A 27766-nucleotide genomic window follows, 5' to 3' on the forward strand; every position below is an offset into this window, starting at 1 on the left:
ACACTGCAGATGGTTTGGTGACAATTGACCCAAAGCTAATACCCAGAAACCGACTGAAGACTTTCAATATGGTTTGATTAACTGTTAGGCAAAGGATTTCCCAACCTAGGTGAACAAAAAGTGTCGTGTTCAAGGGTGGTTGACTGCTTTTCTGAAAGACAAAGTATAACAAACAGGTTTATTTTTCTCTCTTTTCCCCCACCATTTCTGGCAAGTACCTCTTTATTTTTGACAAGCTTGAGGAGGATAACATTTGCTTGGTTATAAGCTCATCCTTCAGATGAGTTCAACTTAGTTTAAAATTCGAACCCTAAGAAGGAGTGGTTCGTTCCTGTTTAAAAATTGAACAGGTCCTTTACTGTTAAATTTTAACGAGTCCAGTATAGGAGAAACTCGGTGTTGTTCAATTTTAGGGAGTCAGAAGAAAAACTTAAGAAAACTCCATGGGTGTCCTTTTTCGTAAATTTGTGTCTCCCAAGCCCGAAAAGGTATAAAATAATACTTGAGAGAACTGCTTGACCATTACGATCAAGGAGTACTTTTCATAATTAGTGGCCCTGATCCGAAAAAGTAAAAAAGCGATCAAAAACACGTCGTTTTATTACCAATATCAAACTTGAAACGACAAAAGTCCGGCAATCTTTTCATGTTTATGCGGTCAAAAAAGAGTTGTAAGTGGGCCATATTTTTAATTCCATTTTAACGAGTTTAAAAAGAAAAACTCGGCAATCTTTTCATATTTTACGAGTCAGAAAAGAGCGTAAAGAGGACTCCAATGTTTTTCATTGAAAATGATCAATTATCCCTGAAAATCCAATATTCTGCACAAAAACTCAAAGCATTACTCATACCTGTTTAAGATAAATAAAAATGCATCAAAAATTTACCTTTTTAAAGTGAAAAATAAACAAATTAAAATTCATTTATTCAAAAAAGCTTATAAAAAGGGCTTTTGTAAATTCATTTTTACCATTTGACTTCAGAGTGAGAGATAAAGAGCTTTTGGGTAAGAAACTTCCTGTGAAGATTGCGGAAAATCCGACCGTTGGAATCGAAAACCGTCAGCTCCAGGTAATCCACATCATCCTTATCTTGCATTTCAACCGTTTAAATTTTGTTTTAGGGCTTCAAATTTGATTTTTTGAGGAAAATTTTGTTTACAAAACCGCTCATGGGGGTCCGCAGGCGCAACATGCGGAACCTGCGGAACCTGACTTTTTTCTACAAAGGAAAAAGTCAGAGTTCCGCACCTGATGCTAAGGAAAAGTGCGGACCTATGCACTGTCCCTAACTAGCGGGTGCGGACCCTGCGAACTAGGTTTTAAAACTTCCATTTTTTCCATTTCCGCCCAAAAAATTTTGAACTAAAATGTTCTAATTCGCCGTTTTTGCAATGTAGGATATACAAAATGCTCATTTGGCGGGAACGGGAGCACGAAGATGTGGATCTTGCCACAATAAATCATCCGCCTTTAATACGGGCATTAAAAGCATGCAAAATTTTTAAATTCTGGGCCATACCCGGCATGAGGGCTCAGGTAGACTTTTTGCAATGGCTGGTAGACAGGAGGAACATACAGAACCAGTGCTTCATTATTGGTGGCCACCGGCTCGAAATCAAGCTAGAGGACATATACTTCTTGACTGGTTTGCCCAAGAGAAGCAAACGATTATCTCTTTTTGGGACTAGGGCAGGTGGTCAATCTGTCGCTAGTCTTCGATTGGAGTTTTGCAATGAACAAACAGCGGACAAACGGATCAATACCAAAACTATCACCCGTCCTGAACTTAAGGTTATCACGTTCACTGTCACCAGACTCTGCGGGAGAGCAGCACTGCATGTAGCTACCGGATCCCAAATGCGAATGGCAGTAGACTGTTATCAAGGCACCATCTTCAACTGGTGCGAAGCTGTGTTGGCGAATGTAAAAGGCCAACTGACTAGAGCAAAGAACGGACAACTAAAAAACTTTGGATATGGTTTCTTGGTTGTGAGCTTTGGTCTAGAGAGGGTCCCTATGTTGGTCCCACAGTAGCTTTCCATTGAGGATGGACTTCCTCGAGAGCCTAGGATTATGCGTTGGGTTGCAGTTATGGAACGTCATCCTGAGGAGGGTTCAGAGGTTGTTCGATTTCCGCCTGAGTATTTTCGTTGGTTGAGAAACCAAATTTTTATGATTCAGGATTTTCCATATGCTGGGATGGATTGTCGTGGTGATCCAGACATGGCTCTTCCACCAGGAGAGCAATGGGATGATTTAGATAAAATCATTTTCAACACTTTCTAAGATTTTAACTAATTTTTTTGTTTTTTTAAATCGTCCAAAACTGATAATAAAAAGTTTTAAATGCAGATGTGGGTCCATGGCGACCAGCCGCTCTCCAACCCTATGAGAGGAGACACCCAGCTGCAGCAGTACCGGCCCCACAGGACCAATCAGCAGAGACCCTGACCGAATTGGAGAATCATCTAGAGCGTTTGACAGCAGACATTCCAGAGACTAGCATAGATGATATTCCACTTAGGCTACAGCGTTACGTGATTGGGGTCCCAGGACCTTTTAGGAGGTTCCTTTGTAGGGTGGCCGAGTAGTGGTTTCTTATCGTGATCATCACTAGTGATAAGATGATTGCCTTTGTAGACTCACATGACATTTTTTGCCTTTTACACTATCATTTTTGTCGATCATAAGGTGTTTTTCAACCTATGATCAATGACGATGTATATTTGACACACTTCTATGCTATGATATATCACTATTACTGGCTATCTTGTGCAACATGTTATGGAATGTTTTTTAAACTTATTGTTTATTTATTGCAAATGTCTATTTAACATTTGATAAGCAACTGCATCTGCTAATGTATTTAAATATCTTGGAATATGCTGATATTCAATGTAATCAAATTCACATTCCAAGAGACGAACTCTCAAAAATAATCTTAATAACACTAGATTTCTAATGGCATAAACCCTGTTAAGCTGTAATACAATGAGTTCAGAATCTAACCTAACAATCAAACTCCGAATCCCAAATGAGATGGATTCAGATAATAACTCAATCATTGCACTATACTCTGCAATGTTATTCGTTGTTTGACCGAGGCTTACCCCATGCATAGATACTAACTCATCAGAGGGTGAATAGATAACCCAAGTTGCGGAAGAAATGTTTTGTGTACTACGACAAGCACCATCAGCAAAACCAATATATGTTTGAGAAGACGTCGACATCTGCAATATCAAGAGTAAAACCAAGATAAGCAGGAATAATGATAAAAACACTCTCTAAACTAGGCACACTTTTCTAATCTAAAACACACCAGCTAGAAAGAAAACTAATCTAACGAAAATCTCCACACCAAAATTTAAGCATAATATCTCTTTAGATAAAGCCCATTTCTGGGTTTACCCAAAGAGACACCGTCAAAATCTTCCAATTCATAGGCCCCTTTTGCCAGCTTTCGCTTAACAATATAAGGACCATGCCACATAGGTACAAATTTTCCAGCCCCTAGCTTATCGTTTGCTTGATCGTATAGTAAGACTAGATCTCCTTCCGAAAAAGTACGAGGTGTAACATTTCGATCGTACTGAGCTTTAATTCGTTTGGCATGAGTTTCGATTGCTAATGCAGCATCACGTCAATTCTCATCTAGCTGAGCTAAGTACAACAAACGTTTCTCCTCTTCGGAAGTGGCTGGGAGTAATTCTATGGCTATCTGCAATGACGGAATTTCGCATTCAATGGGTAACACTGCTTCCAAACCGTAAACCAGTTGAAAAGGAGTGAAACCAGTTGATGTTTTTACTGAGGTTCGATATGCCCAAAGCGCTGAAAATAACATGTTATGCTAATTCGACCTATGAATACCAATGATTCGTTGGATCATAGTAACTAGAACCTTATTGATGGCTTCAACCAGACCATTAGCCTGTGGGTAATATGGAGTAGAACTATCGTGACGCAGGCCAAGTTGATCTGTCAGTTCAGTCATCATGATGTTTCGAAAATGACGTCCATGATCAGTAATAATCGCTTGAGGAACACCGAATCTAGTAATTATATGATTGAAAATGAAAATTGCAGCAGTTTTGCCGTCTGCCACGAATGTAGGCACCGCCTCGGCCCACTTAGTAAAATAATCTACTGCAAGGTGTTAGAGTCGGTCTGGTCAGCCCTCCGTCAGAGATCAAAGCTCTTTCTGCATTTCAAATTTAGGTGTCCCGCTCCATCCACTCAGCTGCATTTCGCTAGGGACATGCCATGATCTGACGAAGAAAGTCATGCTACTCATTTCCCCTCATGTCTGGCCTCTGCTGATTCAGGTCTTGGTCCAAAATCAATGGAATGCATGATGGTCAAGGTCTAGTCCTATTTCAGGACAGAGTCATTTTTTATGGTTTGGGTCTAGAAATTCATCAGTTTGGTCCTTGAAAAACATGTCCAGAACAAGTCATGCAGGCCAGAGGAAGATCTTATACACCTACAGTGCAGAAAGCTTCATCATCACCGCAAGAAACATCGACTCTTCTTCAAAACTCTGTTTTGAAGAAAAGTCAAACAAGGTCAACTATGAAATTTTTTTCCAAAAATCGACAGTTGACATTTTCAGATGCAGTCATGGATTTTGAAAGCCAGAGGCTCAGTCACACAGTCCCCGCAAAGAAATGCCGAAAATTTCATCATGAGAGCCAAAATTTCAAAGAAAAAAGAAAAACAGAGTGTTTTAAAAGTCAATGAAAAGTGCAAAACAAAAAACATTAGAAAGGGGGTTTCAAAGAAGAAAAAATAAAACCAGTTTCTCTCAAGCCTATATATACATGTTTTACCCAAATCAAATGGCATTGAGCTCTTGCATGACTTGGAGAATACATTTGCAAAGGTGTGAAGTCGATATTGTGAGAATTTGAGTAAGTGAGAGCCAGTTTCAAAGAGCGCGGCGCATACACCAGGGAGCACGGCGCATACACCAGGGAGCGCAGCACACACACAGCGCGCGGCGCACTGGCAGCCAGCCCGCAGTAGAAAATTTGCAAGGGCGCGACGCATATAAGGTGCGCGACGCACTAGGAATTGCGCACGGCGCACACAGTTCAGCGGCCCAAAACAGTGCCAAACCATTTCAAATCTTTGCGAAAGCTATCAAATCACGAGGTAGGCTTTATAACACCTCTCCTCCAATCAATTTGGTCAATGTTTAGCTATTTCTAAGACGTCAAGTGAGATCCAAAACATATTGGCCATCCATGCCAATCACCCTCAAAGCAAAAATGATAATGGGGGTTTGTAAATTTGAAGAATCCACCAAGGTTTTGTTTCCCCTCTCCTTTTCCTCTCACTCCTCATCGTTTCCACCTCCATATCCCCCATATCTCCTAAGAAAACCCCTTAAAAACATCCACTAAGACCCATCCCCTGTTTTTCCAAGAAAATTGTGTCGTTTGACCGCGCGCGGCGCACACACAATGTGGCGCGGCGCACTCAGGGCGTGTGGTGCACTGGGAGCCCGGCCACAGTGCAAATTTTCCACTGGCGCGGCGCATACTCGGCGTGCGGCGCACTGGACAAAGCGCGCGGCGCACAGGCCTATGAGCCTAAAAAAGCACCAAATCTCCCAAATTTTTGTAAATTGGCTATCAACATTGCAAAAATGCCCATAAATCTTTTCACCACTGATCCTAAACTCAAAGAAAAACATGTTTTGGTGACCATGAATTCGAAAGGCAAATTTTTTTTTAAGCAAACACAAAATGGCACAAAGAATGTCAAAATAGCTAGGGTTTTGCTACAGTAACTTGATTATCAATTATGCTCCTACCCTACCTCTGTCAGCTAATTCCTCTGGAGCATTTTCCCCTAATGATTACCCTAGCTAAAATGCAGTCCTATCCCTTTGTCCCCTTTACTCATATAGCTCAAAAGTGCCTTAACCCTACCCCATCAAAACCACACCCCAAACACTCCCAAATCCCTGATAAATTTCCCCTTTAAACCCCTATTCCCCTTTTCATCATTCCCCTCCTAACACTCCCTTGTTTTATTGTCCCCTTGGTAACAGATTTTCAGAGCATTCATCAGTGTCATTGGATTCAGAGGGAAACAAAGAAATTCAGGGTATAAACAGCAGTAATGGCATCAGAAGTTTCATCAGATTATGAGGGGGAAACTCACAGTGACACAGCTTCGGGAGAACAGGCTCCCCGGAGACCTAGGAGTGGCAGACATGTCAGGGATGAACCAAATACCCTCACTGAGTTGCAGGCATGCCCTCTCGCTATGTCTTGTTTCCAGCACTTAGCATGTTTCGAATTTTGTTAGAGGGTGGCAAATGTCAGAGTTCATCATGAGTTGGCCCGTCTTTTTGCACTTCACCTACATGGAGGTCAGTCTATTTTGGCAGGGGTCACTTTCACATTGACACCCGAAACCATATCAGTGGCAACAGGCATACCGAATGTTGGAGAACAGTGGCACAAGAAGATGAAGGTGGAGAGGGAACTTTATGAGCCTTACATTAAGGCCAGTTGTTTGAGTTAGCTCACTAGATTTTTCCCATTCAGATTTCTGAGAGATGAGTATGCTCCGCTCATGAAATTGATCATGAAATACTTCAGTTGTGAGGGGAGGTTTTCTCGCCTTTATGCATATCACATCAGGTTGCTCATGCACTTTACCAGGGTGCGTATGATGAACCTCCCATTTTTCATTTGCGGGAACATAGAGAGGATGAGAAAGTTCATGCAGCACAAGACCCCTTGGCAATAGCTCAACAGTGTTTATCACTTTTCTCTTATCCAGATTTTGGTGGACCATCAGTTGGGATTGCAGGGCATTGCTTGGGAGGACTTCATCTCCCGTGACTTCTTCAGCGCTCCACAGGTAGTAGTAGAGGCAAAGCATGAGATAGGTGGTCCTTCTCATCAGCATGAGCGCCATGAGACCACTGTGGTGCCATTTTCCATCACATATCAGAGAGGCTATCCGAAAGGCACCAAGCATTTCTTTGCAGCAGTAAAGCGAGTGTTATCTCCACCCGGGGTGGAAGGGGCCTCGTTTCCTACATCGGCAATACAGGTACGGGACAAGGGCAAGAAGCCCAAGCATGAGGAGGGGCCTTCAGGTGTGCCACCATGTAAACGAGAGACCGGATTCATTCTCCTTCATGATGATGATGATGCAAATACACGTCCACAAAATGCACAGCTGAAAGAGATCTTCCAGGAGCAAGAGACAGAGATTCAATCCTTGACACTCAAGTTGGAGATGGCCAAATGGAACATCAGGTATTTGGAGCAGGGGAACAAACAACTATAAGATTAGCATGTGATCATGGAGCTGCAGAACATCCGTGAGGATCGCCTAACTGCCCAACAGAGGAGGATTGAATTCACTTCATTGGAGCAACAGGTTATTGATGATCGTGAGTCTGTTCTCGAGAGAGTCAACATGCACCTAGACAATATGTTGAACAAGGCCGACGAAGACAACACACTGCTGAGACACATGGCTCGTCATTACAGGGCACAGAACTTGAGTTTGAGAGCCCGAATAAGGAGTTTGAAAGCAAAACTGAGGAAAGCCACAAAAAGGGCAAAAAGGGAAAAAGAGCAAGATAGGCTCAGAATCTTGGCTGAGGCTTCCTTGGCTCAGCAAGGCACCCCATAGAGAACTTCCAGCCCAAATCTCAAAAAATTTGGGCAAATTTTGGTCACAAGGAAATTTTTTGGGCGAAAAACAGGGATTTTCTCCCTGTGCGCGGCGCTAAAATTCTAGGACTCCAATGAAGAAACGGCTTGCATATTTGGATTCAACATCGAAAAATACATCTACTGGTGTTCGGGCCAGAAATTTTGATAAGTTTTGGGTCTCCTAAAGGTCAAAAAACACCCAAAAATGGCCTCTCTGCCACTTTTTGGACACACAGAAAGCAGTCTTGGGAGAATGAAGATTTGAAGGGGCAAATGAGCACCAAATTGAGAAATTCCAGTGGGGTTAGAAAGTAGACAGGCCAAGATTTCCAACAAGTCCACTTGGGCACATTTTGGACACCTAAAAGTGCTCCAAAACAGGCCCCAAAGTAGCACGACACATAGAGAAAAGCGCGCAACGCACAGAGGAAATTTTGCCCAGTTTTCTCCTGTTTCGCGAAATTTCTGGTCGCGACTTCTCCAAGTGGGCCCGGTCATCCACTCTTCGGTCTTTTGGCACCAAAGGTGGCTTTTAAAGAGTTTTCTCTCCAGGTGGGCATCTATCCAAGTGGCGAAGAATGCAAAGGGTCACCACAGCCAAATGTCACGCTTGAGAGCGTTGCACCTGTAGCTGATGGTTGGCTCTCCATCTCCTTTTCGAAATGATTTGAGTAACTTCCTAAACCCTGGGCATTCCATCTCTTCTCCCCACATTCTATATATTGTATGAATTTTATTTGCAAAGGGTTGGCTGGCTTGTAACTTCTGAGAGACTGTGGGAAAGAAACTTTGTTTCTGCACTGTGTATTTTTTGACAGAGAGTTAATGAGAGGCAGCAGCTCTGTTTCATGAGATTCTTGTGGTTGTGAGTGTAGCAAATGTGTTCTTATGTTCCATATGTATCTTGTTATGTTTCATAATTCATTTCATGTTTCATTTCAGCGAAATTTTCTAAGTGAGATTAGGTAGAATTCAATTTATATTGCTCTGCCTGTGGGAAAATTTCATGTGCAGTGTTATTCTTCTGTTGAAAAGGATTCATGCGACCATGCCCTTTTCACATCTTCAGCGATCTTTCCATTCCGTGTCACCTTAAGTTGAAATTGCTGCGCTTCTCGCCTACCTTGCCTCACGGAATAATCTGTGCCTTCATTCTCATTTCTCTATTCTTTGCTAAGTACCAGTCCCATATACATCTCAGAAGTTCAGTCACTTTCAAAAAATATTTTCCAAAATCCTTTTTCACTTACTAGCCTAAGGTAAACATCAGATTGTAAGTCATCTCAAACCATTTTGTCTATCCATTCGCTGAGCATGACACGGAGAGAGCCCTCTCCTACTCTGGTAGGGCTAGCTACCAGATTGAGCGTGGTTTGTGGTTACCCTAATTTTTGCCTTCCTTTAGCCTAAGGCAGATTTAGGTGCTAACACAAGGAAGATATACACATGCCCCCCGGCTGAGTGAGGGTTACATATAATAAAGTCGATACCCCACTTTGCGAAAGGACCAATGGCAATTATAGGGTGGAGAGGAGCAGGTGGAGCACGCATCTTACGATAAAAAATTTGACAATTGGGGCATTTCCGGACTACATAGATACAATCTTTAAATAAGGATGGCCAGAAATAACCAGCGCACAATATCTTTTGGGCTGTGGCATACCCAGACATATGACCGCCACATGCTCCAGAGTGACAGTCATTAAGAACCTTTTCAGCTTCTTCATGAGTTAGACAACGTCGGAAAACAGAATCTGCCCCACGACGATAGAGTGTATCTCCAATAATATTGTATTGTTGGGATTGGAAACGTATTTTCTTTCGCTGAGATCGTGAGATTTCAAGCCGAAAAGATTGGGTTTGGAGATAAAAAATTATATCTCCATACCATGGATCAAGAGTACTGATAAGAAACAAGGATTCATCCGCAATGGGTTCTTCCGCCACAGTTTCAGTATCAGTACGCGGGAAATCACACATCAGTTCCGCAAAAACCAAAGATTTCTTTGCCTTGGATTTTTCAAATTCCAAGTCAAATTCCTACAGGATAACAATCCATTTGGAATACTTGCCCCTAGCAATTGTTTGGTCAAAATATAGATCATGGGGTTACATTCAGAAATTATTGTAGTTTTGCGTAATAAGATGTAATGACGAAAACGTTGGACAGCTTGAACAGCTGCCAAGGCCAATTTCTCCACATGCGAATATTTAAGCTCAGTCAGATTCAGAGTTCGACTAAGATAGTAAATCACATGTTCACTGTTGGATTCACCTTCCTGAACTAAAACCATTCCAATGGTGGAATGAGAAGTGGCGAGGTACAAAAAGTAATCCCGGTTGTAGTTGGGAGGATGCAATAACGGTGCATGGGTTAACACGTGTTTAAGTGCATCAAAATATTTTTCAGCTATCTCATCCCAATAGAATGGAGTATTCTGTTTCAACAACCTGGTAAAACCTTTCGTTATCTCGGCGTAGTTAGGAATGAAACGACGTAAAAAGTTTACTTTCCCTTGCAAACTTTGGAGTTGGCGAAGAGTCGAAGGAGGAGGCAATTTGACAATAGCTTCAACCTTTGAGGGATCGACACGAATGCCAGTTTTCGAAACAACAAATCCCAGTAAACGACCCATTTCTATACAGAAAACACATTTGTGTGGATTCAGCCTAATTCGATAATGCCTACATCTCATAAAGATTGCTCGTAAATGAGTGAGATGATCGGCTCTACGTAATGAATGGGCAGGTAAATCATCGAGATAAGGCTGCACAATGTGCTTGATGTCATGAAATGCGTAAGACATTTCCCTTTGAAAAGTTGCTCCGACGTTCTTCAATCCAAAGGGAAATTTGCAATAAGCAAATGTCCCCCATGGACAAATGAAAGCCGTTTTTGGCTGATCAACAGGGAGTATGTTAATTTGATTGTAACCGGAAAAACCATCCATAAAGGAGAACATTTCACTGCCGGCACAATCATATATAATTTGATCGATATAGGGGGTTGGATAATTGTCTTTAGGACAAGCTCGATTAATATCCCTATAATTGATACATATTCTTATCATTCCTTGCTTTTTGTTAACAAGAACAATATTCGATACCCAATCCGTTAAGGGAATTGGATAAATGAAACCTGCTCGAAGTAATTTCTCAACTTCAGCTTTAATAGCAGTAGCTTTTCGCGGGTGTATCTGACGCAAACGTTGCCGGACAGGTTTAACATCCGGGTAAGTTTTAATTTCATGGACAACAATTGATGGATCAATTCCTGGCATTTCTTCATATGACCAGGCAAACACATCTTGGAATTCTTGAAATAGGGCTTTATATGTTTGGAGTTCATCGTCCATACAGGAAGCACCTATATGAATGTTTTCGATAATTCCATGTTTAACTGAAATGTCAATAGGAATCGTTCGAGAAATATTTCCCAAATTTAACTCAGAATCAGGATGTTGCAATGGATTCTGTGGTTCTTTGACATAATCAGTGGTAAAAATAGATGAAAAATCATTTTCGAAATGATCAAACTCAGGTAAAAACGAAGATCGATGATGAAGATCTTCCCATGGTAACTCATCAACAGACAAAAGTTCACAAATCTGTTCATCAGTATGAACAGGCTCAGAAAATGTTGTTGAAGCTGAGGTTGATATTGAAAGTGATTCCCCATGGACCACATGCATTGGATCAAGTTCGGTTGAACAAGGGTCAGAAAACGACTGTACCGCCTGGTATGCAATTTCAAAGGGACTTAAAGGCATCGTGTCACCAAATGAATCCACCTCAGACTCGGAAGGTACGATCCAAGGATCATCAAAAGCAATAGTGTTCGATCAAATCATATGAATAGTTGTAGTTGAAGGCGATACGTTAGGAGGAGGAAAGGAAAAAGTTCCTAGTAAACCAAAATCTTTAACCAAACCTACCCCAACATCCTTGTAAGGGATAGTTGTTTTACCGACATGTTGAATACTTTCAGAAGAGGCTGGGTCGGACGAAAAGTAAGTCAGCTGATCTATTGTAATGATCTTTTCATTATGAGGAAACTTAATAAGCCGAAAGATCGAAGAAACAACAGCTGTCATAGCGTAAGACCAACTACGACCCAAGAGAAGGTTGTAATCTAGAGGGGCATCAACCACTTCCACATCTAGATTTACAGTTTTGCCTTCAACCCCTATAGGTAAATCCTGCAAAATGCCATAAGGATGAAACCCTCAGCCATCAAAAGCCTTTAGAATCGTCGGGGATTGATTGAGTGTCGGAGAACCAAGCGATCTCCAACACCGGATCGACATAATACACGTTGAAGCTCCCTCATCAATCACAGTCCGAAAGCAAGGTCTGTTTTTTACTAACACTGGAATCTCGAAAGCCATTTGATGAGGTAGGCGAGGTGTACTATTTTCTAAATCGAAGATTATAAGATTCGAATCCTGAATATCAACAGCTCCTATTGCCGACAATAGTAATTTACGTTGTGTTGGGCATGATTGCAGCACCTCTAAAGCTGACATTGCTGAAGGGGAAATAGCTAAGTCTTCAACAATGTTATAATTTTGAGCAGCTCTCACATGTGGATTGAAAGCTAACTTTTGAAGTATACCTTTAGCAGGTGGTTTGATTACTAAGTCAAGATTAGGTTTCTCGATCTGTAGTGGATCAGAACCAGAAGGAGTTGAAGTTGATGGGTTTGAATTAGAAGATTCTGCTTCTTGACCACCAACAGGATTTTTACTACCGTAATCTTGCGATCGCATCGCAATCCTAGTTACATGAGACATCATCATTATGGGTTCTTCTGAGGCATTTGAGGAAGAACCGACCATTTTACTATCTTGACTAGGAAAAGGATCCTTCAAGACAGCAGGGATTTAAGAACCTTTGACGATTTTCGAAACCTCAGTGCGATGTGGGGCAATCTCTTGTAAAATGCTCCTCGTCACAAATGAGACAAGGATGGTGAGGTTTACGTTTCTCGTCAATAGATTCAGTTTTATCTAATTTCTTTTTTGAGTTTTTTTTATTTTTCTTCTTCCCTTTCTTTTTACCACCGGATTTTAATTTGGCCGTAGAGGATTCTACGACATGGTATCGACTGGAATGTCAGCAGAAGAGTCTCCTGTCAGGGAATCTGGTAAAGTTATAATAGGAGAAGAATTCTTTGAAGATTTCTTCTTGCTTTTGGTATTAACTGAACCAATCATACCATCAGCGGCATGAGACCCTGAAGGAGCTGCAGTTATTTGATTGTGTTTCGGAAGGTAGAGGATTTTTCCATGTAAAGTACCCGACTGCGTATAAACGAAGTCAAGGTACTGAGCTTGAGCAATTACTTGCTCTTCAGTAACAACTCCTGCCTTAGCTACATCTTCAGTGATTTTAGGTAATAATGATTTAACAAACCATTCTGCTAAAATTTGATCTGGAATAAAAACTTTCACTAAACGCCGTCTACGTCGCCATTCATGAATATGATCTGAAATATACGTGGACGTTGACTGTTTTAGTGAAGTTAATAATTCCGTGCCATTGTCGTATCTGACAGGCAACTGAAAATGAGTTAAGAAAGAAGTAGCCAACTGACTAAAATTATAAAAAGAGGCTCGTGGTAACTCAATGTACCACTTGGCAGCAAGACCAATCAGAGTGCGTTGAAAAAGACGTAAGCGAATTGAATCATCAATAATGGAATTAGATGCACACCAGAGGTGATAAGTCATCACATGATTTGACGGATCCTCTCCTGACTTACCCTCAAACTTCGGGATATCACTGGGCAACTTATTAGGCATTGGCGGCCAAAACGGAAGATAATTAATTGGATCGTTCGTAAGGCGCGACAAATCAGGTAAATCCAAAGTTGCAATAAAAGGTAACTGACGGTTAGGGTCTCAAAAACCTGGGGTAACAAGACTAGCCGCAGGAGGAGGATATCCAGGATAACTTGGAATTGGATTTGCATTTGGAATATTATATCCTCCTGGGAAACCAGGATTAACCGGACCAAACTGGGGTTGTTGAGGTTGCTGATAAGTATACCCAGGGTACAGTTGATACTGATAAACTGGGTTCTGCACAGCAGGACCGAATTGGTACTGTCCCTGGTACGGTTGATAAGTAAATTGAGGTTGACTTGTGACAACCGTACTTGGACCAGCTTGCCCTACAGGCATCTGAACCGAAGTCTGAACTGTAGGTCCTGACTGTGGTAAAGAGGCTTGAGGAGTTGATATAGGAACAGTAGAAACCGGAGCTGCCGATACTCCAGAAGTAGGTGTGGTAGATTGAACAGAAGCTGCAGTAGTTGCAGCAGAAGTTTGAGGCGAAGCTCGAGGTGAACTAGGCCCAGACTGATGAACTACACCAGGTGCAGAAGTTTGAACAGTAGACTGGACAGGTTGCTGGGTTGGACCAGCGACCAAAGGCTGTCCAGTTTGAGATGACAGCTGCACATTAGGTTGAAAAATCTGTTGATTTTGAGATGGATCCCACACCATGTTCATTCTGGGGTATGGACCCATAACAGGTTGAGGATATTGAGGACCATAACCGGGTTGAGTGTAGGGCTGATAATTGAAAGGCACATTTCCAGCTCCTTGGACAAATGGTTGACCAGAAGGCGATTGGAAACCTTGAGTTGGGTACTGACCTTGAGGTTGATAACCTTGAGGCACGTACTGAAGCTGTGGTTGACCTTGAGGTATATATTGATACGGGGGTTGACCCTGGGGTATGTACTGAGTCTGGATTTGACCTTGAGGTATGTACTGTCTCAAAGGTATGTACTGTCCTTGAGGCTACCCCCCAGGGGGTAACTGACTACCCTGAGGTTGCCCCCCAGCGGTAACTGACTACCCTAAGGTTGCCCCCCAGGTGATAATTGACTACCTTGAGGTTGCCCCCCACGCGGTAACTGACTACCTTGAGGTTGCAGATTTGGAATAGTACCAGACATCATAATAATTTGTTCTACGCTCAATGCTGGAGTTCCATTATTACCAGATGATATCTCATGTTCAATTGGTTGAGGAGATGCTCCTGAAAAAGTACCAATGAGAGACTAATACCCAGAAGGAACAGAAGGACCACCATATAAAAATGTTTCCGGTGATTGGGAAAACATAAATGAATGTCTCGACATATTCAAAGGAGGATAATAACCTTTGGGCGTAGGATGGAAAGGAATTCGAGGTGGTGAAAAACTAAGACCCGGATTTTCTAAAAAGTTGGTCAATGAGACGTACCAAGCGCTATCCCTAACAGGACTGTAGAAAATTGATTCACGCTCCCTAAGTTCTAAAGTTGGTTGATTTTCAGGGAGAGTTATATCTTCGTCCGGACTAACAAGTTCTTCAATAGAAATGAGTCCAGAAGGAAGATTTTGGGTGATGATACTTCCAACCCTGGGTGAACCAGGACCACTAGAAGTTGGAGAAGCAAATCCTGAAGATGGAGTAGGAGCAGGTTCAGTTTCAAGCTTAGAAATTTCAGGTTCGTTAGCAAATTCACTAGTAGGAGAAATACTACCAGTAACTTTGGAAAGTGAAATTGGTTCAGAAATATACTCCGTCGGTTGAACTTGATAATCAGGATGAATAATTAAATATTACTCTCTAGCTTCCGGTGACCCAACTCTACTATCACTAGGTGAAACAAGAGCTCGTAGCCCTTCAAGATGACTTGGTGTATATTCGGGAGGTTGTCCCCGAAGTCTATGGGATTGTCTCGGTAATTCAGCCACGATTAAATATTTAATTACTTCACACGCAAACAAAGAAAATCTCAATAAAACCACCTAAAGTCTCTAAAGAACCAAACAATTGAATCACACCTAAAAAATCTAAGAGTTCAAATCACACACAAACAGTAACTTTTCGTATCAAAAACACTAGTTGGTGATGAAATCCAATGTCGCAGAATTCAATACAGAAAGAGCAATTGGAACAGTTACCCCGACAACCTGCTTAATGAAACAGACTGGCAGAAGTTTCTTCACAAAACCGTCTCGAGTGAAGAGAACCCCCCAGAAAGTCCAAGTGAGTCTAGTCAACGTCTGCTCCAGGTACAGTGAGACCTATCCTTCACCGTCACCTTAGGAAAGAATCTTAAGATTATGGTCACTAAGGTTACCAACAGTAACAAATACAACTGGGGGAACAGTCTACGATCCGATCTACATGCAAGGGCAAAGTAATAAAGCTCAATCCCCTTGAAGGCTCCTTGACATGATCAATCCAAGGTTTACCAACAAGTGACCCCAGGCTCCTCGACAATGGTTAATCCGAGGTTTACCGTTTTTAATACACGCAAATCTTCTATCTTTCCCATTGAGACAGACTTGATTGTCTCAAAGGTTCGGACATGATCTCGTGATTGACTCCTTTAAGAGGAGCTTCCTAGATTATATCAATTACAATTGAATTTATTTCCTACCGCAAGATATAGCTACTTGTTTGTTTTAACTATCTTGGAGAGTTAATTACTCCCTACTCCAAGATACTAGCCTAAGCTATATTGGTGATAAGAGCCCTAGAAATAAAAAAAATTGCTAGATCAATTTTAATTAAGCGTTATTTTTATGGGTTGTTTCTTAAGTCAATAGGTATGGAGATGAAACTGGATGGTGTGAAGACTCGACTCCAAAAACACTAAAAATGCACCTAAAATGATAAACAATCCTTTTTCCCTTCAATGAATTTCTAGCTAAAAGAAAGAGTTGAGAACGCAATGCTTTGAAAAACAAATCTTTCCTTCAACATATAAATGAAAAGAAAATCTTTTTTGTCTTTTTCAATGAACTCAAAACGAGACTACTAATTATGCTCACGAAAAATAAATCCCTTTTCTTTTTCAACACTCAAAAACTACAAAAAACAAATTCTTTCAAAAGAGATTCTACAATTTCTAGAAAACACTCAAAACTATAAAAAACTAAGCTTGAGATCTAAAAATTTCTAAAAACCTAATGGAAATAAAAGCTTCAAATCTTTTTGAGGACGTTTTACTTAGTTATTCAGCAAACTAAGGATTAATTCGTTCAGAATAACAAATCAATCAAAAAACATCCAGCTGTGTTTTCTTTTATAAAAATGAATTTCAAAACTTATGACCAAGTTCTTTCAAAGATTTGCAAAGAGAAAATGAAATCTATTTCTCACCAAGGGCAGATTTCACAAACCAGTCAGACTCATGAAGAAGACACAAAAAACCAGGGTAATCTAGGGCTTCTGAGGCTTCTAATCTCTGAGTCACTACAAAGACCAGGTGAAGACCAATCCAGGCATGCAAAACTTCTAGAAAATCACTTAAAACAAAAAATACCAATGGAACTTACTTACAAGAGATTTTTGACAGGACACATGCAGATCTGGGCAGAGACTAAAAAGCGTAAATAAAACCTAAGTTTAACTGGGCGAAAACATTTTGAGTTTTTCAAAAAGTTTGACAAGGTCCGCAGGCTTCCAGTAGAACCAGATATGGTACCGCTCTATGCACTAAAGGAACAGTGCGGAGATGTCCGCACTGTCTTGTAAAAAGAAAGTGCGGTCCTCTTCAAATTTTCGGAAAAAAAAATATATATATATATATATTCCAGATCCTAAAAACTACCCAATCCCACACACATCAAGCAAAAACCAGAAACAAGAAAAAGTTTCTCAAGTCAAATAAAAGGAAAACCAAAAACCAAATTTAGATCCCCAGTGGAGTCGCCAATTTGTTTGCCGGATAAATCGTCCTTGTGGACAAGGCCGATCTCCCTAGTATCTAAAGATATCTAGCAACAAGCAGAACAAGCAAATCTACCTTTCTCTAAATATATAGCGATTCATTAATAAAAACTAAGAGGTGTTTTAGACCCTACCTTAAGTCCAACGCTAGTTTGTGGCAGCCACGCTTCGACCGTCCAAGAGAGTTTCCTTTTGAGAATCTGCAAACACAAACAAGCACACATCAAATAGCACTTGCATAGCTAATATAATAAATCATATTCATCATGGTGATCAAGGAATCCATGAAATAAACCATAAAACACAGCTTATTGAGAAAAGTAAACTGGATTGTATTAACTTTGAAAAGAAGAACTTTACAACCTTTGGTGCCTTGATGCTGTACAAGCTCTTCCCAGGGTCCAAACAGGAATCTCCTCTACTTTGACAAGCCTCACACTCTTCCCAATGAAATCAAAAGGTATGTAATCTCTCCTCTCAAGCTCAATTAGGAAGACTAAATTCCAACAGCATTTCACCTCAAAAATATTCAGCTTTCAACCTCCTCAGTAACCAGCCCAATGCCTCATTTTATAGTGCAGAGGAAGGAAGTTACAAGTCCACCTATGAAGGGATAGAGTCCTCCTTCAAAGGGATAGGCTCCTCACATCAAGGGGTTAGCTCCTTAAGGTATGGGATGCATGAACCTCAAAGGAGCAAACTTGCCACCTCAAGATTCCCTCTAGAAGCTTCCAGAAATGACTCAAAGTGAGTTTTTAAGAATGTACTTGCGCCTTTTTGACTTTTACAGGGGTCCGCACATCACACAGAGACAGAGCGGTCAGCTGCACAGGGGACATGACCATTAGGTGTGGGACCGCAGGTAATGCTAAGAGAAAGTGCGAAACTAGAGTTTTATAGACTTTTGAGGGCTTTCTCTTATTTTCAAGGCTTGACATGAAGAACTGAGGTTTAAGACTTGCAAAGGAGGAAAGTATGAGTGGTGATGGACTCACACAGATTGCAGAATGTCATGGTGACAATTTTTAGTGCAACAAGAATATATTGTGAGAGCTCATAGCAAGAAAATAAATCTTTTGCTTGTTAATGCAGGGCAGATGAAAAGACTAGTGAATTCGAGCAAGAATTTTGTGCCTCTCATGATCAAACCCAAGAATGATGTTGATAAAGAAGCTTTTAAAGGTTGTGTTTCAAATTTGAAATTTGAATTGGTTGACGTAGTTAACCAATATGAAAAGATGTTTCATGACCCAAAGGGATTACCTCCCAAGAAAATAATCCAACATGAGATATAGTTGTAGCAAGATGTCCTCTTCCTAACATTGGCATGTACAGGATGTCAGTGATGGAAAGTGCAGAAATTAAGAAGAAAATTCAAGAGTTGTTAAATAAATGGATCATCAAACCATGTTCCTCACCATGTGGTTCACCTATTGTCTTGGTTCCAAAGAAGGATGGAACATGGCGCATGTGTGTGGACTTTCGTGCATTGAACAAAATTACGGTAAAGAACCGTTACCCACTGCCTAGAATAGATGATTTACTTGATCAATTGAAAGATGCAAACTATTTTACTAAGCTGGACTTAAGAAGTGGTTACCATCAAATTAGAATAGCTGAAGGAGACATTTGGAAGACACCATTCAAAACAAAACAAGGTTTGTTTGAATGACTAGTTATGCCATTTGGTTTATGTAATGCTCCCGCTACATTCATGCGTGTCATGAATGATGTATTGAGGCCAGTTATTGATGAGTTTTTCATATTATACTTAGATGAAATCTTAATTTTCAGTAAATCTCGTGATGAACATGTCATGCATGTGAGAAAAGTACTTGATGTCTTGAAAAAAGAATAGTCGTATCTTAAGATGTCAAAGTGCGAGTTTGGAAAAACTTCTTTAGTTTACTTGGGTCATATTGTTGGAGGAGGTGAGTTGAAAATAGATCCCCCCAAGGTGATGAGCACCAGTATTGCAGCAAGAATGTTGCAACTCCTAGAGCTACCAGCTTTACTTTATCAACCCGGGTTTCTTACAAACTTGGAGGTGACAATATTGTATACACAAGTAAAAGTGATGGTTCTACCTTTTGTCACTGTTTAGCTAGCGAGAGACCACTAGGGTTTTCAATCCAAACTTCTATGGATTCAGAAGAAGCTTGATTGCTGATGAAAGAAAGAGAAATCTACTCTAGGACAAAGCTCGTCTACTGCAATTTTTGAAAATAGCAACAAGAAATGCTAAAAATAGCATTGCTATAGATAGCATTTTAGGATATATTATAACTTTAATTTGTCCTTGAATTAAAATTGAGAATTAAAATTCGAATTTAGTCTCACCAGTTGCTTGAAAAATAATTAATTAATTCATCTTGAGTTAGTTAGTTGGAGAAATTCAAACATGAAGTCTTTGTGAAGTCATGCAACAGTTATCCCTTAATTAAGGAGATAAGGATGAGTTATATTTGAGTTGTAATTAGTTAGCTCAGTTAACTAAGTTAAGTCCAGTTAAATTAGTTCCAAACAGTTTGAGGAACTAATTGTGAGTTCGGTCAGTTAATGCATGCATGCATGAAACTAGTGTACTCCAGATAATTGAGGATTCTCTCATAAATAACTCATGCATGTCTATTCAGAGAAAGACCCAGTTGAGATTAAAGACAAGGACATTGTACTATCAGTTGGAGGAATTTTCCTATAAAGGAAACTCATCCATGCAGAAGGAATAATGTTCCTTGAGGATTACGTAGTTTTATAGGGTGTGAGATCAATGTGAGTGATCAGTGTTATACTTGGTAATAGTAGGATCACCCAGGAGAAGCAGCGCAAGGAAATAGGAGGCTTGGAGGGCAGAGGAGAAGGTTTCTGAGAAGCCTTGTTTGCTTGTGAGCATCAGGAGGATTGTACTGAGATCTGGCTAGCTGTGAGAGCTAAAGCTTTGCGTAATCTTGATGTATTTCCACCTTGTATGATAATACAGATAGCGGGGTTTTTCGCTGAGGCTTTCCCCAGAGTATTCTTCTGTGTTTCATGTGTATTGATTCTTCTTCTCTGTGATATGTGTTCTGCTTGTTCTTGGTCAAATTGATTCATATTCCGCAAGTTTGATAGTAGAAGTAGATTATAGTATTTTGCTTTGGTATATTGCATGATTGAGTTAATCTACAGTTAGATTTTTTACATAGATCTCAGAGGTAGATTTGTAGAGAATTTGCAGGAAATTCTACATCAATAAGGAAAATGATTGAAATCCTATGCTTAAAAACACACCATTCTCTAACTAACTGCTAAGAAACTATGCTTTACAAGAATGCTAAGCTAACATGTATGAAATGCTATTGTCTAAAGCATGGAAGTTCAAGACATCAAACATCACTACTGTGCATGTAAAGGACTGAAATAAATCTGTTTTGTTCTTTTTATTCTTTTTATGGAAAATCAAGTGTAAACCCTAATCCCTTTTGGTGATGTGGCAGGTGGCTTAGTGATGCTGGTGAATGGTTGGGAGGTTTAGGATATGGTTGGAAGGTTTGGGAGACCCTTGGGTTGAATGGTGTGGCTTCCTAGAGGTTTTCCCTCAATTCAGCCTCAAAACAGGCCACTATAGGAAAACCTACAAGATTCCCTGTATTTCTATAGGATACAGCCGAGAGAAAAATGATGGTTGCTGGAGGTGATGGAAGGCTTAGGGAAGGTGGTGGATGGGTGGAATGGAGTGAGAAAATGCCTAGGATCACTCAGAACTCAAAACCAAGGTTAGGAGATGGTTGGATTCGCTCAACATGCTTGGAGGAATTTCTATGTAAAATGATGAGATTGGTGAAGGTCTTGGTGAAAGAAAGGAATGATTATGGATGGATGAAGTTGGAAGGTGGTTGCCTGCTATGAGATCTCTTTATATTTCTGAAGCACCTGCTCTACATCAAACATTTATAATTGCCAAAAAGTCATGTAAACAAGAAGAATTCTAACAAGCTAGAAAAGCAGAATTTAATGAACTATATGTCTACTTCATGCATGAGGAAAATTGTTGAATAAAATGGAATCATGGATGAGATCTACTGTAAGACTGAAGATGGAAGAGATGGTGATTAAATCCTACACTTGCAAAACTGATCAAATGCTAGTTCAAGTACAGTAAACTCTAAATCTTATGAGAAAATGGAAATCTGTCTTTTTGGGGCTGCATAAGGGTCTTTTCCTCAAATCATGATCCCTGAGGGAAGAGGTGAGGCCAAGGCACCTACTGACAGCTTTGTGGTGCTCCTTTTATCCCTTCTAACCTGCTACTGAAGTAAAGCACAAATGGAAGCAAACTAATAAATAACTAATCAAATCCACATTACTTGCAATGAAATACTTCTAAAGACAATTTAACCATGAATCTATGAAACCAAGCCAAGCATACAGATACAAGAAGAGGAGCCTTTGCTGCTAGGGTTGGGACCTAACCCAAGAGATTTAGCCCTCTGAGTTAACTCAGTGTTGGATCAAGAAAAATCTCATTTTCATTATCAAAACAGAAAATTACATCAATGTCTTCCACAAGTCTCGAGCTCGAAAATAACTAGTGTTTTTACAACAAAGATTCGAATCCTAATGAGGCTCTAGGCCTCTCTACTTATACAATTGAATTCCCCAACAACTTCTTTAAATATAGGGAGGCTCGGCTCCCAAAATCGAGATGAACTAACTCTTTGTCTATCACTTGCTTGGCTGCCTTTTGATCTTCATGACTTGGCTGATTGCACTCCGAGCTGGTGTGATTAATCGAGGAATATTCGAATGGGGGAAGAGTAAATGAGGAGGGTTTACCTCCTACAATCTCTCTCCCTTGTCCCATTTGAGTTTCAAACCTTAGTCTTGCCAAAATTCCTTGATTTTCTCTTCCAAACCTGCATTCAATGCATATTAGTCCACTAGGCATACTATCTCACTTTAACTCATCTTATTAAACAAAATATAATCAAAACATGTAATAAATTGTGAGAAGAGTTGATTTGACTAACTAGGAGGTGAATTAAGGCCCATATAATTACCCAATGATGAGGCTCATCACAAGTTTGATGTCATTATGAATTGGCCAAGGCCCAAGACAGTTATTGAGGTAAGAAGGTTTCTGGGAGTAGCTCAATATTGGAGGAAATTCATTGCTAATTTTTCTCTTATAGTAGCTCCTTTGCATGCGTTGACAAGTGTGAAAAAGGTTTTTCAGTGGGGAGGAAACAACAACAGGCCTTTGATGCATTGAAGGAAAGTATCAGTACAACTCCAGTACTTGCACTTCCAGACTTGAGACAATCATTGGAGATTCAAACTGATGTTAGTGACTACGTTATGGGTGCAGTCCTCATGCAACATGGTAAGCCTATCTGTTTTCATTTAGAAACTTTTAATGGTGCAGTGATTAACTATCTGTTGTAGCCTCTACAACACCACCCAATTTTTTGGGCATATTCAAAATTTCAGGTACCCCACTACTCACCCCGAGCTTTTAGGGTTTTTTGATAGGGCCCCAACTAGTTGCTCTCCCAACGACCTTGCCTATCCAACTCCTTTGGTATGCCCACTCACGTTTCATGCGTCGCATTCACGCTTCATGTTTTATCTCAGACGCATACCTTAGGATCGCATTAGGGTTTCAAAGGTTAATGACTTTATTGATGCGCCAAGAGTCACTCATGATTTTGGAACTCATCTTCGCCTAATAGAAATTGTGATCAACAGGTGTCCTATATTTGAAGAAGCATGCATTCAAGGTGGCTTGCCGTAAGAGTGACAATATTAGGGTTTGGGAGAAATCCTAGATGGTTATAAGAGTGATCCCCTCCCTGTTGGCACCATATCCGCACGCCTCTAGGAGTGTGCTCCCATCGGCAACACAAGGCATAATCGTGGGAGTCATAGAATCTCATTTTCCTCAGACCCTTGGCAAATCATTCACCTCAGCATGTGCATTAGGGCTTGCAAATATTATATACTACTCTTAACCCTGCTTTGTCTTGGTCCTCGTTCCCTCGAGTAAATTAAGATTCCTCAGATCAACATCTTACTCGACGCCCTTGAATCTATAACTACATCATTGCTTTTGGCATCACATAAATTGTTTGCAATTCATAAGTCTAATAAGGTGCCTAAATGTTGTGTTGATTTTCAGATTCGAGCATCTCTTGTTTTAATCGTATAATTTAGTTGCAATTTTACTATCACCTCTAAACGAAATTATTTTCATGGTTTTAATTATTTATCCCATGTTCTTTGCAGGTCCACTTATGGAGAAAAAATTGTCTAATGATATAAATGTTGACTTCATGAGGCTTTGTTAAGGACAATGTGTCATAGGACAAGGCATATTCTTGATACACGACATGGTGGATGCTTTTATGTTTTAAGGGAATAGTGGCCACCATAAAGCTAACACGCATCCCAAAGTGATGCATGGAGAAAAAGGGGTATTATATGGTCATCACAGGAAATAAGGTGAAGGCAACATGGGTATGTAGCAGGAGTTTAAACAAAGTAGTCTTGGACAGACGATACATGATGGAATTAAACCATGTATTGGGAAGATACCATAAGGAAGAGTTTCATGAAAACATAAGGAATAACACTTTTTCCAGGGAAGAAGTAACATTCATCAGTCCATGACATGGATACACGATGGTAAAGGCTTGACTAAAAAAATGAATGGGAAGCGTAATTTTCTTATCGACACATTAGTTTTGTTGTATTCTGATATTACTTTGTGATTTCTGAAGAAATAAACAAAGGGAAAATGTTACCGAGGAGGCATTGAAATTTCTTGTGGTCAGCCATGAAATATGATCTGGAGTGAGAAGCACATCAACCTCGCCCACAAAATCCAAATACATATGCAATGCCATCCTCGAGGGCTCCAATTCCGATTCAGAATGTGAATGGGAGACATCCATTTCTATATTTTTAGACTGAGATATTTCCCCTCCAACAATGAAGAATAATTCGCGATGAGTTTCCTTTTCTAAGGGTCCCCCGCCTCCTTCCAGGTTCAAACTTTGCATTAAAGCTTGTTTCACGTAGCTTCTAAGAAGGTTCTTCTATGCTCGAATTCTTCATGGGTACACAGGGGAACATTTCAACCTTTCCCTTAAGCAATCTGCAAAATTCTTGTCAGCATGTAGACTATCGCTACAAGGCACGCCTCCAGGCAACATAACAAATCTCCAGGCAGCAACGCACCGAAAATCCCTAGTAATGAGTCAAAATTGTTTTAGGCACAACATAGCCCCATGGAAACACAATCTTAAAAGCAGCCTAAGGTTTCAAATTGGCAATATTCAATGTGTCTCCTAGATAGTAACCAGACGTCGAAGCAACGCATATATAGATACAAGCTAGAGTAGCTTGTGTAAGGCATGCGACACAAAGTCATTTACTAGAAGGGTTGTGGATAGCCAGTATTTCGTCGAAAGGCACCATCGGTTAAAAATTGCAGTGATAATTCAAATAATAAAATGGGTGTTTGGGTTGTCGACACAAAACACATTGTTGTGGGGTCTCAGTCATTGTAGACCAACAGTGCAATTGTTGTGTTATCATGCTCATGGTGGAGGATCGCGCCAACTATAGCTAGTGTTGCGAGGTCTCCGCCGGTACTAGAAAGAGCGACAGGAAAGTTACAGTTGTAAAGTTTCCCGATCAACGCTTTCTTGGAAGATATCTTCAAATGGTCCCACAGTGAATCTGCATGTGGGACAGAACTTTAGATGACCCTCCTCCTTTTTATTTGTGTGATCAGAACACCTACAGGTCGTGTAATCACAGTGGAGGACCCCAGAGGTATGCCCAAAAATGCAATGTGCCTATTATTTGACTCGCGACTCCTTTGAGCGTGACCTTTGTTGGATCGCACCTTCCATATGCGACTTCCACCTCAGCTGCATCTCTTTAGGTTGCCTGATCACAACCCACGTTCCATCAAACCATCCAAGGGTGCGACCAACTTTCCAATGTGACTACATGACCTCCAGAAATTTTCACTCCCACCCCAGTCACTGGGTCGCATTTCAATGCCTCAGACGAGCCTCCAGAGAGTGTGACTAACCCTATTCTGTGACCATGCGACCTTCAATAAGTCACACTACATCATAGGTTGCGAGGTTGCGTTTTATGCCCCAGTGAAAGAAGCCAGAGATGCGACTTTACATTTAATCCGACTACGCAACTGCCAGTAAGTCACACTCCTGCACATGTCGCGATGTCACGCTTTAAGCCTCAATGAAAGCTGCTAGAACATGTGACTTCCCTCAAAAGCGACTCTACGACCTCTCCCAGTCGCCAGGTCGTAAAATCGCTCCTGAAGAAAATAAAGGTTGATGCGACTCCTCTTAGGCTGCGACTATGCGATCGACCTTTAAATGTCTCCTACAAGAAGTCGCAGAATCGCAGGCATGACAGGCCATCAGAATCGTGACCTCCATTAAATGGCGACTATGCGAACTCACCAGATTTGTGACCCAAGGAAAACATATCTAGCTGTTTTCTCATCAAATATGTTTTCTTCGAAATGCAAGATAATGAAAGCAGGAGGAACACACTACTTTCAATGCCTAATTAACTGATCCAAAGGGGTGGATTATACATCGACAAACATACAATATCAAACAATGCGTTGGGATACATCCCAAAAAACATATTAAAGGGGTGATACAAAGAATGTTAGAAGGTCGTGCCATCTTGATAATAGTATCTCAGGGCCATACATTTTTTCCTATTATTATTTATAATATTTGCTACTTGTTTTATTAAAGTAAACTTATATTGATGATTAATCAATGGTTGTATGTGCTGCAGGTTGATGTTGTGAAAGAGTTTGTTACTGTAGTTTCCAGAGACATGGCAAAACATCATCCAGTTTTAAAAGCAATATGCCTTTTGACATTGCAAGACTACAAGGCTGCATTCAACACTTGTTCTAAGGATAACAACAGATCTATGGATGATGACATGATCGAGGAAGCTTAGAAAAAAACCCGCAAAGGCCACTTGTTTCGACAACACCATTACATGGAAGGGGACTATATAGGGGTCCCAATTAGTGTTTTCTTTCAAGCAAGTACTTATGTTTTAAATCATTCCTTGTTGAAAAGTATGTATGACCAATGTCATTTGTTTGCAGGTGGAAGGTTTGCATGGAGAAAGCTAGGGTTTTTGTAAGAAACCGTGTGATTAAGGGTATCGACAAACAAGCTAGATGGATCCATGTAGATGCTTGAAGCATTGTGTCACCCATGATGGCAGGAACAATAGTAGGCAAATCAAAATTCAACACAACAAATGCATCACAACTCTGTTTAGTAGCTCATCTTGGTTGTGCAACAACATTGGGGTTTCTAGCAACCCTCTTTTATTCTCCTCACATTTTCTCTTCTATCAATATGTAAATGTTCTCCTATGATGCTAGCAGTTAAGTTGAGAGAAATTAAGCCTGTAGTAGACAGTAGGCATGAGAGAGTAGTGAGGAAGCTCAAGAGGCATGAAGGTAGCCGAAAGGGCACGAGGGAAGGCCAAAGGTCACAGTAGGTAGATGTTCACCTCACCTCTATAAATGTGCCCTCATCCCTCACTTACAAAGGACTTTAGCACTTGAGTTGAGACCAATAGAGATAGTTGATTGATGTTTGAGAGCTAAGGCCACTCAGCTCTTGGTAACTAGGAGAGTGGATTTGCAGTAGGGCTATGGTTCTGACACCGGGCGATGGTATGAATAGTCCATGTTCCACTATTGGGTATTGACCAGTTGCATGATATGTATTTGAAGTTGCAACAATATTAATAAGATGTTTAAGTATTTGGGGGTTTACGCAGTGCATTATATTAGATATCATTTTTGGGATTCAATTGCGTTAAGTAAGCCATTCACGTATGACCATTTCCATGAGAGGTAGTCGTAACTGACTAAGTCCTAGTTACTGGGTGCAAGCCCCGGAAGTGATGATTGACACTATGTGATTCATTTCACTAGTTTCAATCCCACTTCTTCACCCCTGTGAGCATCACCCAATGCAATGAGTGCTAAGTGAACTATTCAAAAATCATGAGAAATTAGTCAGTTACGACTACCTCTCATGGAAATGGTCATACGTGAATGACTTACTTAATGCAGTTGAATCCCAAAAATGATATCTAATTAATAAGATGTTTTTTCTTCCCTTTGCATTGATTCCCATGTTGACTCATGGTGGTTGTATTAGCTGTCTGGTACCTCACCATATCTGTATGAGTGCTTTCATATATGCGAGATGTTATGTACTAATACATAGTGGTTGCATGTATGTTTCACTTTAGAATCTGT

Source organism: Pinus tabuliformis, chromosome 7, assembly GCF_031772625.1.
Source record: "Pinus tabuliformis cultivar Carrire ecotype Pingquan chromosome 7, CPIR1, whole genome shotgun sequence".
Taxonomy (NCBI): Eukaryota; Viridiplantae; Streptophyta; class Pinopsida; order Pinales; family Pinaceae; genus Pinus; species Pinus tabuliformis.